A 15,669-nucleotide genomic window follows, 5' to 3' on the forward strand; every position below is an offset into this window, starting at 1 on the left:
ACAGTGAAAGCATGTGCTGCAAGTTAACTGCTTCGTTCCAGAAAGTCCTTGGAGAAGTACTGTGTGACAGACAGGAAAAGGTGTCAGAGATCTGAAGAGTTTATCATATTCTGACCCTGTTTAAACACACAGATCCTGATGACTTCCATGAGGTTTAAATGGACAGTTATCCCTATGCATGCCTACCAACCAGCACAGACGGCAGCAAACCATTGCCATGGTTTCCCACTTCTTAGAGACTGTGATTATGCAGTGACTGTGATTTTGTGATTTTTCTTTCCGCACAAAAAAGTCCGGAAGAGGGGAAGCAAGATGCATACCCTGTTAGAATCATAGAATGGCCTGAGTTGGAAGGGACATTAAAGCCCACCCAGTTCCAAACCACTGCCGTGGGCAGGGCTGCCACCCACAGATCAGGCTTCCCAGGGCCCCATCCAGTTTGGCCTTAAGTACCTCCACAGATGGATTCAGGACTGGCTCCTAAAAGATCTGGGGTGACTTCTCAACAAAGGGAGGCAGTGTCACCGCCTCACATGTGCTGTGCCTGATGCTGCGTGCCATTCGGAGCTGAAACAGTAGCTAGGATGAGCGTCATTTATTTATTTATTTGCTTATTTCCCATTTCTCCTTTGTTGTTGCTGAAGCTGGCATCCTTTAGCACTTGGTAGCTTGCCCCAAACATCCTGCCACACAGGAGAAAGGGGAGTGAACTTCCAGGCCTACAGTTTGGATGAATTTTTATCTATTTTCAGAGCTGATAAATAGCTTCAGTGCTTCCCACTGCGAGAGCACTCCAGGATCCAAGCTGTGGGGGAGAAGCTGTGGGCACGTGGCTGTTCTTTTCCATTGTGCCTAATGACTGGGGCAAAGCTGTGAAGTATCCCCTTGACCCCTTTTGCAGGCTGCTTGAGGTCTGTATTGAGTGAGTACCTTTCATGTCTTGCTGCAGCCTGAGGTCTCTCCCTCTTCGTTGGCAGGCTGCTTAGAATGATGTGCAGCAGCCAAGTGAGGTGCTCTGCATTTCAGCACATCTTCAACGCATCTTTGATAGCCATGAACTTTAGCTGAAAAAACACTTAAAAGCCAAGAACGGGTCCTGCCCCAGTCACCAGCTATTGCAAGCTTCGGTGTAACGCTGTCTTACAGCCTTTCTGTCACTCTTCTTGCCATCAGGTGCAACCTGTATCACGTAGCAGGGGGATATGTTAAACAACGAAATCAAGCACAGATGGAGCCACGTGTGTCCATCATAGGAGTCAACCACATCAGGAGGTGCATTAGCACATGGGTCTCGGTGTCCTTGGCTGAATGCCTGTGATCACTGGAGGCGTGCACCAGGACTCTGCTAACGCGCTGCCCAGCGTGGTTCGGTGCTCACTGTATTCTTCCAGCCTGACCCTGTTCAGCGGTCCTTGGTGATGGCAGGTGCTCACTTGTAAGGGGAAGGAGGGATTCCAGGGGTGCTGGGATAATGCCCACTAAACAACCCCCCTGTCCCACCACACACACACACCTTCAGTCTGCATTCGAGTGGTGCGTGAGTTCTGCAGTCACTAAGGTGCAGAAAACTCTATTTGGAAACAGGGAATTGTTGAAAGCATCTAATAAAAAGAGCGCATTTTTTTCACAGCATATTTTAAATTAGAATTATCTGTCTGTGGGAGTCGGGCTATTCGTATCACTGCAGACAGAAATGATGACTGTATTTTCTAGCACCTCGTTGCGTTACGCTGACGGACTGTTTATTTTTCATCTGTGGGATTGCTAATTGCAGCCAGTGCCAACGCTGCTGCCCCTTTCAGGTGACTGCGGTGGAGGGCACTGCACAGACGCACGGCTATTCACTTCCAGCAGCTGAACTGCTGGATCCACCCTGATTGATCTACAGCATTTGCATTTGGCGCTGCACTGCTATAATTTCCCTGCACGTTAATAGCCGCCTAGCGCAGAGGTAAAGGCCCTTTCCTCGCCCGGTGCAGAAGGAATGCCTGGATGTATTCAGCTGAGCAAAATGAGCTGTGATTTTCAGAGCAGATGGCAGAGGTTTGGCGTGTTGGAAAAGCGTTTGCCGGTGCGGTGCTGTTTCCCCGCACCCTGACGGGTGTGCGGGAGGCTCCTGGAGAAGTCCCATCCTCGGGTCCCGGCAGGGGGAGGGGAAGAGATGGGGATCATGTGCCCCATTTTGAGTGGCTCATCTGCTACCACCCAAACTCCGCTGCAGTGTACCCCCCCACCCCCTTCAGCAGCTCGGCTCAGCGCTGCAGGCGCTGTCAGATTTCTCTGGCAAATCTAGTGATCAAAACAGTCCCCCCACACACACCTTCACTAAGGCTGGAATCGGGGGCTGTGTTTTTAGGCCTGGGGGGCGATGGGGCGCGGGTGGGAGCGCGCGGCGAGGGTATGAGGTGATGAACGGGCCCTCGCCTCGTTATCGCTGACCGGCGCTTTGTGTGAGCTCCCGGCTGGGGCCGGGCTGCTGGGGAGGGCCGGGGTGTGACCGGAGGAGCAGCACCGCGCGCACACACAGGCGCACGGAGGGACACGGCCTCGGGGCCGGGCCGAGAGAGAGAGGAGCCGCCCGGCCGCGGTGTCTGTGAGGAGAGAGGGGCGGGAGGGGTCGGGCGCGCCATGGCGGCGGAGCCCGCGGCTCCTGCGAGGTGGCCGAGGCGGCGCGAGCCGGAGCGGCGGCGCTGAGCGCGGCGAGCGCGGAGCCGGCGAGCAGCGCGCCGCTGTCTGCGGTCCGAGGCGCACCACGCTGCGTGGGCGGGGAGAGAGAGAAAGGAGAGGGAGAGACTCGCAGACAGACAGTACAGCCGGGAGCGCGGCAGATAAAGGACAGGGGACGGGCGGGAGGGAGAGCGAGCCAGAGGGGACGCGGGAAGGCGCGGAGGGGATCCGGGGCGAGGGCAGGCAGCGCCGAGGCGGGCAGGCGGTACAGCCCGGCGAGAGGAGCCGGCCCGGGCGGGAGGCGGCGGGTCGGGCGGCGCCGCGGCACCGCGTTCGGCCGGCGGCGGATCTCCTCCCGCGGCGGAGGCGGAGGAAGAGACCATGTCTGGCAGGAAGACGGGCGCTGCGCTGTAACGGCGGCGCGGCCGCGGCACCGTACACGCAGCGGGCGGCCCCGCGCCGAGCGCAGACACCGGGCCGGCGGGACGCTGGGCACATCCCTTATCAGGCAAGGTAACGACAACACGAGAGAACGAAACCGAGAGCAAGCCAGAAATCCGCAGGCGCTCGTGCGGCGCGGTGGCCTTTGTTGTTGAGATTTACGTTTATTTTTTCGTTCCAGCGTGCTTTCTGTCGCCCCGCCGGTGCCGCGCGCCCCGGCGCTGCCCCGGGCGCTGGGCTGCGGGCGGGGCCGGGGAGAGGGCGGCAGCGGTTTGCCTCAGAGGGGGGAAGAACGACGCTGTGTGTCATCGGCAGTCCGGCGGGGAGGGACGGGAGGTGCCGGAGCCGGGCTGCCGGGTGCGGGGCGGTGTGCGAGAGGCAGGTGGGCAGCCGGGGGCCGCGGGGAGCGGGGGGCGGTGTGCCAGGAGGAGAACGGTGTGAAACACGCGGAAAAACCCAAACTTTCACTCGGCGGCATCGAGGAATGCGCTCTGCGTTGCTAGAGGAAAGCATTGTTCTGGAGGGTGGTGACTTGAGGGGAAAGGGTCACTTGGAGCCTCGTGAGCATCTTTTTTTTTTCTGCTGTTCTTGCATGCAGTGAGGGGAGCCGGGCGTTACGGCGCGCTTCTCAGGCATCCCAGCAGCCCGCTTGCATTAAAACAGCGTTACTGTGGTCAGTGCAGCGCCGCGTGCTTGTTTGTGCCTTTAGCGGTGCCGCTTGCGGGTCTACGGACGTGCTCACCCGGCGCAGCCATTGTGCGGTGTTGTTAATTACTGTTGTGTTGTGCGTTCGCTCATTGCCTGCACCAGCGGGGGGATGGATGCGTGCGGGTGTCGGCGCCGTTTGTGCGCCCGCTGCTCTCAGGTGCGTGCAGCCCTCCGCCGTGTTGCGTTCCGGTGAGCGCGCTGAGATGGAACAAAGGAGCCACGGAGCAGCGCAGGTGTGTGTGTGCGTGTGTGTGTGTGGGTCACCTGTTTGGCCTCCTTGCCTTGGCGCTTGGCTGGGTTTGCGTGAGCTTGGCGCGTTCGCTGCCTGACCCGCTCCAAAATGCCATATGTGAGTTTTAGGTGAGCTCAAAGCGTCGAAGCTGAGCTCTGGGGAGGGGGAAGAACGCCTGTAAACTGACCCGCAACTTTCCCGTCGCATCACTTAACTGCACGCCGCTTTTTGTTTTAGCAGCCTTCGTCACGGATCGAGGCAAGTTTGCGTGCGCAATTAGGCTTGCACACTGCTAATCTCGCACAGGGCTTGCCTCCCAGCTCCCAGCTGGGCATGGTTACCTTGAGAGCTGAGGTGTCAGCGCTGTCGGAGCATGCTCCGGCGGGGAGACCGGGTGTGTGCTATTTTTAATACTATTTATTGAAGATGCTTCTCACTCTGCGATATACCGAGCATAATGGAAGAGCAGAGCGATGATTGGTTATGGATACTGGAAAAGGAGAAATGCAAAGGTAAAAATGGAAATCCCTCATATGCCTCCGTTACAGTTATCGAAAGGAAAGGCGGTTGTGCGGAAAGCCGAGCGATGAGCTGCTCTTAAGCCAAACTGTTCTGTGGTATCTAAAATGATTTTATTTTCTTTAGGAAGGAAGTTGTAAGGAACGAACTGTAGCTAGAAAATGATTTCTGCTCTGTGCTGTTGATAAATACGCTCGTATTTGGATCTGTTTAAGTTGAGGAATGCTCCATTTTACTTTTTGATGCTGAAATGTCTTGCAGTAGAGTGGTGTGAGGGAACGCTTTTAAAATCTTCTTTTTCTTCTTTGCATGTGAATGCAGTGCTAACCCATTTTAATGACTGTTTATGTTCTTACCGGTAGCTTCCTGAAGCAGGAGTTCTGAGTTTTCATTGTTGCATGCAGTATTCGCAGAAGGCTGTAAAACCGCCTGAGATACTTTGTGTAAAGCAAATACCTCTAGATAACTACAGCGTGTGCCATTATGCGAGATGTGCGGGGATGGTTCTCAAAGACTGCCTTGTTTGGTTCCACGTATCTGCAGTCAGAAATACATGCACTGGCTATCTGCTACCATCCTCGGAATCACGTAGAGAAACTAGCCTTGTGTAAGGATGTTCTCTGTAAAAACAAATGTATTTTCTCTGTGTTGCCTACAGTTTTACAGGATGGGGGTCTAAGAAACATCTCAGTACCCCTCCTGCAAAATCCCTTTTCAGGCTCTGTGGCAGTCCTGACTGCCTTGGGGCTGGGCATGCGGATGGAGGTTGCTCGGCTGTGGGTTCGCTACATCATATCCTTGGAGGAAAAACTGCTTGAGGAGGATAGAAGAAACGTAATTTTAACGCAGGTGCAAGGATAGATCACAGAGGGATGCAAGAACAGTGCTGCAGCCACTTTGAAACTTTATCCTACTGGTGTAACAGTGTGGGTCAAATCATGTTTTCTTGATGGCGCTGCTTTTCCTGTGGGCTTCACTGGGGTTATTTGCACGATCGCAGCAAACTGGACTTGTCTCAACAAATCACTGTTACCAGATAGAGTTTCAGTGAGTACATCAAAGGAACCAAAGAAATCTTAAAATTCACCTTGCTCTTGGTTTCCTCCCAGGTTACAATTTTAACAACTAGCGTGAAACTTAGAATAAACAGAGGGAGGGGGAAAATGTGTGCTCATCTAGGATGGCTTGCTTGCAGTCTTCATTTCCTCCTTCATGCATCGCTCTCACTGTAGTCAATGGGAGCTTTAAATTTGGAAGTGCATCCAGAGTTTGGTTTCATGGTTTTGTCAGTGCTAAAGAAAGACCCAGGGACAAATCTTTAGCAGCTGTGAATCAGTGTAGTTCCATAGGGTTTAAGAACAGTGTCAGTTTACACCAGCTGATGATATGTCTCTCTGCTTGTAACGTACAGGATCCATAATGGGCTTCGAGTAGTATTATCAGTTTTGATGGCATTAATTTCAGAGCAGGAAAATGATTTTGGCAGATTGGCAAACCCTTGTTTATACGGTCTGCTCACAAACGATCCACTGAGTGCTCCCATCTCAGCTTATTCGCTCAGTTGTAAAGAGGATTTGTAACCTACATGATTATTTAAAGGACATGCTGTTCATATTAAGCAACTTATTTTCAAAAACACCATTAAAGATTGGCGAGTTGAGAAGTAATGTAACTACAGCATAATAAACTTGCAAAATGCGTTTGTCCCCTGCTTGTTCATTTATTAGATTTGAAGTTCTATTATTAATGTCCTCAGCAGGTAGTAAGTCATGCAAATGGGTCACTTTTTCTTCTAGAAGATTGAAACATTCATCAAACGAGTAATAAGGAGTGCACAGCAAAGGCTGCGTACATTCCAGTGGAAAGGATTTGATTTGGAAGAGTGCAAAGTGCTGTGTGTGAATGTCTTTGTATCTGTATGGCGGCATGCGTTTCTAGAGCAGGTTCTGTTTTGGTGACAAACTGCAATCCAGGTAAGTTGAATTTTCGCCATTTTAAGGCTGGATAAATAGAATTGCAGAGAAATTATGCAAACCACGTCGGGTCACACTTCTCGTTTTTGACAGAGCCTGTAAACAAGACCTTTTCCAGTCCCCAGTTGTATGCCAGTCATCCCTGGAGGGAAAGACTCCCCATCTAATTGCTGCTTCTGGTCTATAGTTTTTACACCTTATATTTGAAATGGTAACTTTGGGAAACATGTAAATAAGTTTAAATGCTTACGTTTAGAATTATTACAAGTATTACATTTCCATCTAATTTGATGATTAAAAAATACCTTTAGGACAAGAGAAAGGAATGCCTCATGCTTGATCGTGTTTTCTTTTGGAATTGGTGAAGGCACCTATGATTTCAGGTGGGCATACTGGTTGCTGTTAATGGACAAGATACGTTTTTCTTGGGTTCTTAGTTAAGAAGAAGACACTAACTCCGCCATATACAGACCACTGTGGCTATTGTTGACTATGCCAGTGTGTACACACAATTCATTAGGAAAAGAAATTAAGAAAAAAAAATAAAAAGCCAACTTTTTAATTCAGACTTCTTTCTTGGTGAATAATGTCTGTGAGGGATTTATGCCGTGAGTTCTCCTTTGTCAGTGAAGGTCCAGACTACTAAGTTGCAGGTCTTTGGGGCTGAAGCACTCATTGTTTCCTTGCATTTCTGAAGTAATTACAGTTTTGAGGCTCCACGTTATTGCATACGATACTTCTGCAGTACATGATCTTGATGCTGCATTGCAAAGAACTCAATTTAGAAAGACCGCCTATGTGTAGAGGTCTCTTACGTTTTTCCTTTTTAGATTATCTTAATTTATAATAACACGTGAATAGTCTCATTTAATACTTAATGTGTGGCATGTGTAATGCAAAGTTATGTATTACATTCACATGTGGGGAGGGGTACTGGGGCTCTTGATGTCACTTCCAGGAGAAAAGAAAGGACTTCTATAATGTCCTGCCGCATTTGCCCGCTTCCACCTGTTAGCAGCATTGCAGTGCTGCTACTTTCTTTTTTACTGTTGTGATTTCGGGTAATCTGTTACCAGTACATTTTGCTAAGGTTCCTTGAAAAAGGGAGTTGCTGAAAAAGTGTCCTTTCATTGAAATATTTATTTTTTCATTTGTGGTGAAATTCTTAAGCCGTTTTAGACCGTTCTGGATTCCTGAGTTATAAGCCAGTATGCGAAAATATGGCTTTCCTTTTTCTTACACCTAAATTCCCTTTTGCTGAAGGAAAGAATTGTCCTAAACATGGAGGGGAAATACAGGAAAAAAAATGAGGAGTAAACCGAATAACCTATTTTACAAAAGTGAGTTCATAAGGGTTATGTAGATTTAATTTCTGGTGTGGTAAACGTGAAACATTCCAGACAACCTGCTAGCTGTGGGTTTTTCTGTTAATGCTGGAGAGGCTATGAAGTGTGAGAGAGTGATAATGTCATGCAGTATGACTTAGCTGAAACGCAGAAGGCATAGTTAGGCAGTGACAGCTGGGAATTTGAAATTTATGATTTGGATATCCAATGACTTTCTGAAGCAGCAGGGGATTTAGGATGTTTTCTGGTCTCTGGCATTATATGGAGGCAGTAACTGGAAGACTTTTCTCAGAGCCAACTTGTTCACATAACATACGTTGAAGTATGTAAAGGTGCATTTTTGAAGGTGGAAGAAAATGTTACCCACTGAGCAGCTGGGACACCCTTACGCTTGTTTCTCCAAATCTGATGCTCGCTGTTGGATCTTTTTAGGCCTGGAGCCACAGTTAACAAGAAGAGTACTGTGAGAAAGGAAAGTCCTATGTAAAGTGTTCTTGTATTTTAATGCTTTTGAGTTTATTTCTCATTTAGTCCCAGGCAATGCTATGATTTATGTATGAGCTGTTTATACACTGCCTGTGCTTAAAATTGGGGAATCATAGGAACATCTTCCAACTGAGCAAGCTGCCTCCTCCTAAATCAGATGCCTTAAAGCTCTAAGTCAAAAGAAGGCTTAATGGTCAGCAGGAGGGTGTTCAGAAATAATCAGCAATAAGAAAAACAGAGCTTCTTTCCCTGCTGCTAAGTAGTGTTTTCATTTCTCAAGTCTTTTTGCCTTTTGTTTGGAGTCTACAGTTAAACATAAATACATACCGATTGACTGCTCTCAGGCTGCTGTTTCACTCCAGTTTTTATGGCTGCGCAGCAGTGATTTTTACTGCCTTCATAAAGTCATCTGAGCCAGTTTTATATTCTAAGGCTTGAATTTTGTCATCAGAAGCATTCCTGAACAGCTAATAATTTTGTCATTAATTAATCCTAGAGCTGTACCTTTATTTTTATTGCCTCATGAGCTGAAACCTCACAATGTCTCCAGTACATAAACCATTTAGTAAATTTTTGTTCATGTCCGTGAATGAATGGTGCTGTTCTTTGCAGGGAGTACCAGCATCTCACTTTCGGTGCCTTGCAGAGCTCCTTATGGTGTAGTGCTTTATTTACTGTGAAGAAAGTTACCACGATTTCTTCCTGAACAAAGAGGGATGGCAAGGCTTTTCGATTGAATGAAGCTAATGTAGATAAACTGCAGCGATTGGAAGCATGTTTTATATGCAGTGAAATTGTTGTGTGGTTTAATGCTTCGTGACAATTAGTGGGTAGTTTTACTGTGAGCAGCCTTCAGTGTGGATGCTGCCATGTGAGATAGGTACAGCACAATGCACTACTGGAGAACGTGCCCTCTCCCTGATTTTTGGGTGTCTGTGCCATTGGACTTAACCTGAAAGCATTTGCCTTCAGTTGCACAGAAGTCAACAATAAATCTCAGTGGTTGAAACTAAACTTTAAGGTCTGTCTGTTTGCAAGTGAATATTCCATTTCTGTCTACATTGCCATGGGCATAATAGTTAGAATCATTTGAACGAGTTTGGTTAATGTATTATAAAGTATTTGTCATGGAGTCAGAAATGTTTATGATGTCATAAATGCTTTAGGAGAAACACATCAAATAAATTGGTCCACTCTAAAGGCTCACTGCAGATTTTAATGGAAGCCCGGGAAATGTCTGATAGCTTTATAATTTGTGTACTTTATAAGCCATGAAATGGGAAGTGAGGAGGTCTGACTTTCATGCTTTTGGCTTTTGTTCCGTTAAGGAAAATTCAGAGCTTTCTTCTACCAAGAAAAAAGGAAAATCGTGGGCACAGATCTGAAAAGAAAGCATAATGAGCGACTTAGGGCATCTCTAAGTGCCTTATTTCGTAACGCATACTAACACGAGGAAAATGATAACCATTTCTGACTCAGGTATGACTTTGGGCGAGCTTAAATTCGTACATAACAAGTTTAACCAAATTGGAAAGTGTGCTGTATTTACCAGCTTTGTGTATCTGAATGTGCTTTTCCATTACAGTGTAGCATGTAAGCAGGAAAATGGAGTGGTCTCTAGTGACCAGAGCTGTGGCAAGCAGTGCGAGAATCCTGCTAGATACTGAAAAGACAATGAATTATTACTGGTGGATAATGCCGCTTTGATTTATTTAACCTGTGCACTGATGAAAATGGCAGAATGGGAAAGAAGTCCTCGAATGACCCTCTTCTTGAAGTACATCCTGGAGTTGGGGGCTGAGCTGAGGGAGTGGTATGGCGAAGACCTGCTGGCGGGTGGGCAGAGCACTGCCGTTTGGGGGTATGAAGGTGGGCAGTGGGGCATCAGGGATAGAAGGACAGCGAAGAGAAGGAGGGTTGTTAGGAGGTACTTACTTACTCCCTGAAGATGGAGTAACTGAAATTTGGATTACCTGGAGAGGAAAAAATACACGGACGCACATGTATCTCATCTCAGTATGAGTTGTTCTCTGATTTAAAATATGAATATTTCCTTATGCGTGTGTTGCGATCCCTGCCTTTGCACGGAGTGTCAGGACACAATGGGCACTCCACTGCATTCCCATTTGATCTCTTCAAATCTCAGATTACAGGAACCATACGTAGCCTGTGGCTTTTGAATTCTGCTGCTGAATTGCTCCTGCCTGCCACCTTGCAGAGGAGAAGGGAAGATCTCAGTGCTGTTGCCGAGGAAGAGGCAGAGGGCAGCCGCACAGCAGCATGGCCTGGCCTTGTGTGGGTGCTTGAGGCCGTGCAGCCCAGCAGCGCTGGGAGGTGTGCGGGGTCAGTGGATCACTGCTGCGGAGCTGACGCCTCCCTGAAAATAAATCAGCTTGTATCATTAATAGCACTTGCCTCCACATGCCAGCAGCCTCGTAAATTAGTGAGGTATTTTACTAAAATAGCAGAAAGGCCCCATGACTACATAAATTTCCCACCCTTCCGCAAGGGGCTCAGTGTTGACGGCAGGTAGGTTGGTAGGAAGGACCAGACTACAAGATGCCAAGGGTGACACAGCGCTTTGGCTGCCCGCGGTTTTGCCCCCAATGGCCGCACAGCCATAGGCACGGGGCTGCGGTTCCTGCAGGCACCACGTCCAGCCGCTCCTTCGCCGGGATCGGTTCCGCAATGCGGAGGAAGATGCGGCACGCACCTACCTCTCTCAAAGCCCGCTTTGATGTTTTTGTTATTCCTGAGGGTTGGTTTTTTTTTTTTTTTTCCTTCACGAAGGAGAACGGAGAACATAATTTGTACTCTCTAAGGCTAATTATAATTTTTCCTCCGCAGATGACTTCTTAGAGAGCTGTATGTTCAAAGAATTGCTGCTAACTCGTTTCTGTATTGCAGCTACGTTCGGCGTCCAGATGATGAAAGTCAAAATGTAGATTTCTTTGACGTCTGTTTCCGTTTGTGTTTGTTCAGAAACATATATTTCTGTCACGTCGTTATTAACATTATCAGGCGCTCTGCATGCTTGTGTAATAAAACTGCTTCATTGAGACAACAAGACAGGGAAGTATCAGTGGTACTTCAGTAAAACATTGTACTGATTAAATAGCGTGATTTCCAAACGTGGGAAATGAAATCAGTTCTGATTGCTTCAGTCCTTGGAGATGAACTGCAGTAACACCCGATTGTTTGGCTTCTGGAAAATCACAGAAGACCGAGCCATCCAAATTGTACTTGGTATTAGGAACAAATGGTGCAGCACAGGAATGTGCTTGCTAGATTCACACTGACGGGAGATGGTAACAAATGGAGAGCACCAGTAACCCAGGTCCTTCTGCTGTGCAGATGGATGTTCCTCTGCAATGTAGGGTTTACTCCCTGTGTGCAGTAGTTGGAATGAGGCAGCATGTGTGGTGTAACACCACGAGCTCTTCAGAACATCGGTTGCGTGTGCAAGCAGTGTCAGCGTCTAGATACTGCCCCAAACAGTCACCAAACGGGTGAGTTCAGTAAAAGGAAGTCCAGGCTTCTGGTTCTGACCTATGAGTGTTCATGTCTAGGCCAGTAACCTGAGGTGCTCTTTTAGTACTGTAAAATAGAGATTTCAGGTAGCCAGCCTTACAGACACAGTCGAGGAGGAGGAAGAAAATTCCAGAGGGACAGATGAAGTGGAATGTTAAATTCTTCTGGCAGTAGCAAAGTGGGAAGTAAAGCACGCTGACATTATGTATCTTCCTGCACCCTTGAGTGTAATGCACAGAGGTGGCATCTTCATTTAGACCAGTCCAGAGGCCTTACTTAGAGGTTACTGGAAGGGGAGGAGGTCACTGCTATCCTTATAGAAACCCTTCTCTTGCTTTGTTTCTTCACGTGCCTATTTCAAGCAGATGCTAGCGTTTGTGTCTCTGCCTCTTGCCTGATCCCTTCCATGCATGACAACTATCTCTGTTTTGCTCCTTCCATCCTCTGACCATTCTTCCTTCTGGGCCTTCATTTTGTGAGCTGTGCCCCCTGTGACCTTTCCTTTGTAAAACTGCCCTGGCTTTTCTTATTTTGTAGCATTTGTTTATGTTTCTTAGCTTTTGCTTCTTGCCTGTCCATATCAATTGCATGGTTGTGTTTGAAATCACTGAAAACTTTGATTTATTCATTATAGGTGCACACGTTTTCAGGTAACTTAATTCTGTAGGTATTTGCCCAGTTCATACTCTCACTTGCTCTGTAAAGCACCGTCGTCATTATTCAAGGTACGCCAGTTCCTTGATCTTTTGGACTTCGTTCTGGTATTTCCTAAGGAGAGAGCAAGAAACAAGTCCTGATTCCATCTGTAAAATGAGATGTTGTGTTGGGATCTGGAAAACATCCTTCTCTTGAACCTCTTCCTGCATGAGCTCCAGTTGATGTATGTAGGGCCCTTTTGGGAAGCAAATTCGATAGCTCTGTAGAACTGTGTGTGTTCGCTGCTGGAAAATGTTGCGTCCCAAACTCTCCATCTGTTCATATACGTTTTATTTTATTATTGTTAACACTTTCAATAAATTTCACGTTCTTCACCTGCTCAGAAAATAAAACATAATGAAAATGCCACAGAACAAAGCTTTTGACTGTGTTTGTTGGCAAAGACTTATCACACGTTGGCTCTCTGACCTTTCAGGTGGGCTGCTGCCTATGGTGTGAGCAGGAGATCTGCCAGCTAGCACGACACAGAGCGCATTGCGCTGCATACAGCTTACTGTATTAGTGGAGTATGCAATGAAGAAATGAGCGTAGATAGAGTTTTATTTTGTATTTCACCTGTAGTCTTGTTGAATAAGCTTGTACACTGCACCGAAACCTGAAGGCTTCATATTGTAGCCATGGATCATATTTGAAAGCAGAAGAGACTGACTGTAAAGATAGAGCAAGACATTTATGTCTGTATTTGAGGACCCGTACTGAACACCTAATCAATTCTGTGTGAAATGCATTTATAGAATCGCCTCGTAAGGGCAGATGAATTAAAGCAATAAGTTTGCTATCAGCAAATGAAAATAGAGCTTTATTTTTCCTGGAAATCTAGTCTTTTTTTTCTATGTTTTGTTTATCATTTTTAACCTTTCTTCATTGCTGAGCTAAATCAGGAGAAATGCCCGCGTTCACCTGCCAATTACTGATTTAATTCAGTTATTTTCAGTAATCTGATTGCCATTAGTGCCTGGTTCACTAATTGCCCACTGTACTGTCAGTTTGTTTTGAAGGGGCCATTCTGAGCATTCCAAACTGTAATGAAGAATGCTGGTGGTAACGTGTAAAGACGATGCATGGTAGTTCGGAACCAGTCTTCTTCTATGGGCCAATCTTCAGACTGGTGGCCAGTCACTTCAGTCATCCCAGTGCTTTGAAGTGCATCCCACTGAATTGAAGAGTTTTCTCACCATTCAAACCCTAAATTTGGTGATGTGGAGACTCTCCACGTTTTAGTGAGACGTCACGCTGAGGAGTATTTTATTCTATAAATAACGGTGCCAGTGTATTGATGCATAGCTGAACTTCTGACTTGAGTTGTTTGCTAAGGAGATAATTTGTGGTTTTTTTAAGGCACGTGTATAAATCTCTGTAGTTGCACGAGGGTGTTGGAACACAGCGAGGTTTTATTCACATAGCCTAAGTTGAAGCTGGCTGAAGGAAAGCTCTCACTCCTGTTAATTCTCTAGTTTTAATCCTTGCAAATAAAGGTATGCAAATGCTAGTCTGTGTAACCCTGTTGCTACAGTTTGGAGAGAGAGGCAATTTCTGCAGGAGGGAGCAGGTACAGCTTTTAAGATCCGTCCAAAATGTGCACCCATGTATTTTATGGATAGGTTAAAAGAGCAGCATTTATACTTTTGAGCAAAGCTAAGTCAAGATGTTTTCCAAATGACTGGATTACCAACCTGCTGCTAAATTGCCTTTCCGGACAGATGTAGGTGTGGGTTACTGACAGAAAAGAAGTAGGTTGCATATGGAAGAGAGATGGGCAAAACCCTTGTTTTCAGCTTTGTGCAAAATTTGGAAATTGGAGCAGGTGAGCCTATTACCTGATAAAGGAGGCTGTTTTGTGTACTTCAGCCCACCCAAATGACTGCAGATGCGTAATGTGGTCTTCATAATCCCTACTCATTTACTTGTTAATGTCTCCTGAGTGAATACTGTTGAGAAGGTTGCTGGCAGTATGTGAGGCAGCTTAGTACAAGGAGGGTGCCACTGGGCTAATACTGATACTGTGAATAAGGCCATAGTTGTCTAGGAGAGCTTCCTCCATTGATGCCCAACTGTAAAGCACGGGGTGATAACAGGACAATAGAGACCCGTTCTGCTTTGCCCTGCATAAGATTCAGTCATAAAATGCACGGTTGAATTCAAGAACTGAAAGCAGAGCCTTTCATAAATTGGCCAGTTATTCCACTCAGAAGATACATTCCCCGAGTCACTAGCAGAAAAGGAGGAATGAAGTACCTTGACAGCTTTTTCTGTGTTTTGGTTGGCAAGCTGTATGTTCATCACGTATGTATACGTATACGTATATGTATATGTATGTACATTTTATAGGTGTTTGTACTGAGTGGTAGGCAGTGAGGATAAAACCCATGGTATACATGTATTTTCCCAGTAAGGTTTTAAAAAGTACTGGGAGTTATTTCTAACGCAGGTAATGAAAGCAGACTAGAACTGAAATTGCGCTGATTGTCCTTACTGATTGCCCAACTTGATTTGAGATGACGCTCTGCAGCATCCCATGGTAAGGTGGACAGCTGATGTACTCAGACCTCTCCAGGATGCCCCAGAGAAACAGTCCTCCTATGTAATTGAAATCTGAAGGCTGTTTCCACAAGTGTAGGCACTTCCAATCAGGCTGGTAGAAGAAACATGGAGAATAACAGTCTGCTCTCAGCACTGCATTTGTCATTAAATAAGTGAAATGCCATCACATCAGAATTTAGATGCTGATACAACTGTCTGCTTTTTCCCTTTATTTGTTGTCAGTATTATAACACAGGCTTGCATGTTGCCTTTTTCTCAGTTCATTTCTCAGGAAATAAAACTGAGCTGTAATTATAAACTGCTTGTGTTATTTCAGTCTTGTTAGATTTATAATGAAATGAATCTTGTAGATAGTATTTTGCATGAATAAATGCATTTTTTATTGGTCTTTCACTTTCTTGCCTACTATCTTGTAGTTCTTAAAAGAGTTAATTGCTACCATTACTTGCAGCGTGCTTCCAAAGGTGAAGCAAAAGAAGCACGTGGGGCTTTTTCTGCTGAATTTCTA

General features: G+C 46.5%; 1 protein-coding gene and 1 non-coding gene across 48 annotated transcripts in view; both read left to right on the forward strand.

The window, feature by feature from the left end:
- The window catches only part of ARPP21 (cAMP regulated phosphoprotein 21), a 187,208-nt gene that overhangs the window by 52,737 nt on the left and 118,802 nt on the right, over positions 1-15,669 (forward strand). For 22 of the 47 annotated variants that reach the window (XM_015281698.4, XM_046929692.1, XM_046929690.1 and 19 more), the window contains exon 1: positions 3,027-3,180. The exons of 3 other annotated variants lie outside the window; for them this stretch is intronic. The gene's annotated coding sequence lies outside the window, so the exon portion shown is untranslated. Of the gene's footprint in view, positions 1-3,026; positions 3,669-3,954; positions 4,307-4,387; positions 4,561-15,669 lie in introns of those variants that run through there. 22 more of the 47 variants (XM_040696051.2, XM_046929715.1, XM_015281699.4 and 19 more) reach the window with 6 other exon arrangements.
- Positions 2,590-2,668, forward strand: MIR1607 (microRNA 1607). The gene has a single exon (NR_035093.1). It is a non-coding gene; the product is annotated as a microRNA 1607 (primary transcript).

The sequence above is a fragment of the Gallus gallus genome, chromosome 2, assembly GCF_016699485.2.
Source record: "Gallus gallus isolate bGalGal1 chromosome 2, bGalGal1.mat.broiler.GRCg7b, whole genome shotgun sequence".
In the NCBI taxonomy this organism is placed as follows: domain Eukaryota; kingdom Metazoa; phylum Chordata; class Aves; order Galliformes; family Phasianidae; genus Gallus; species Gallus gallus.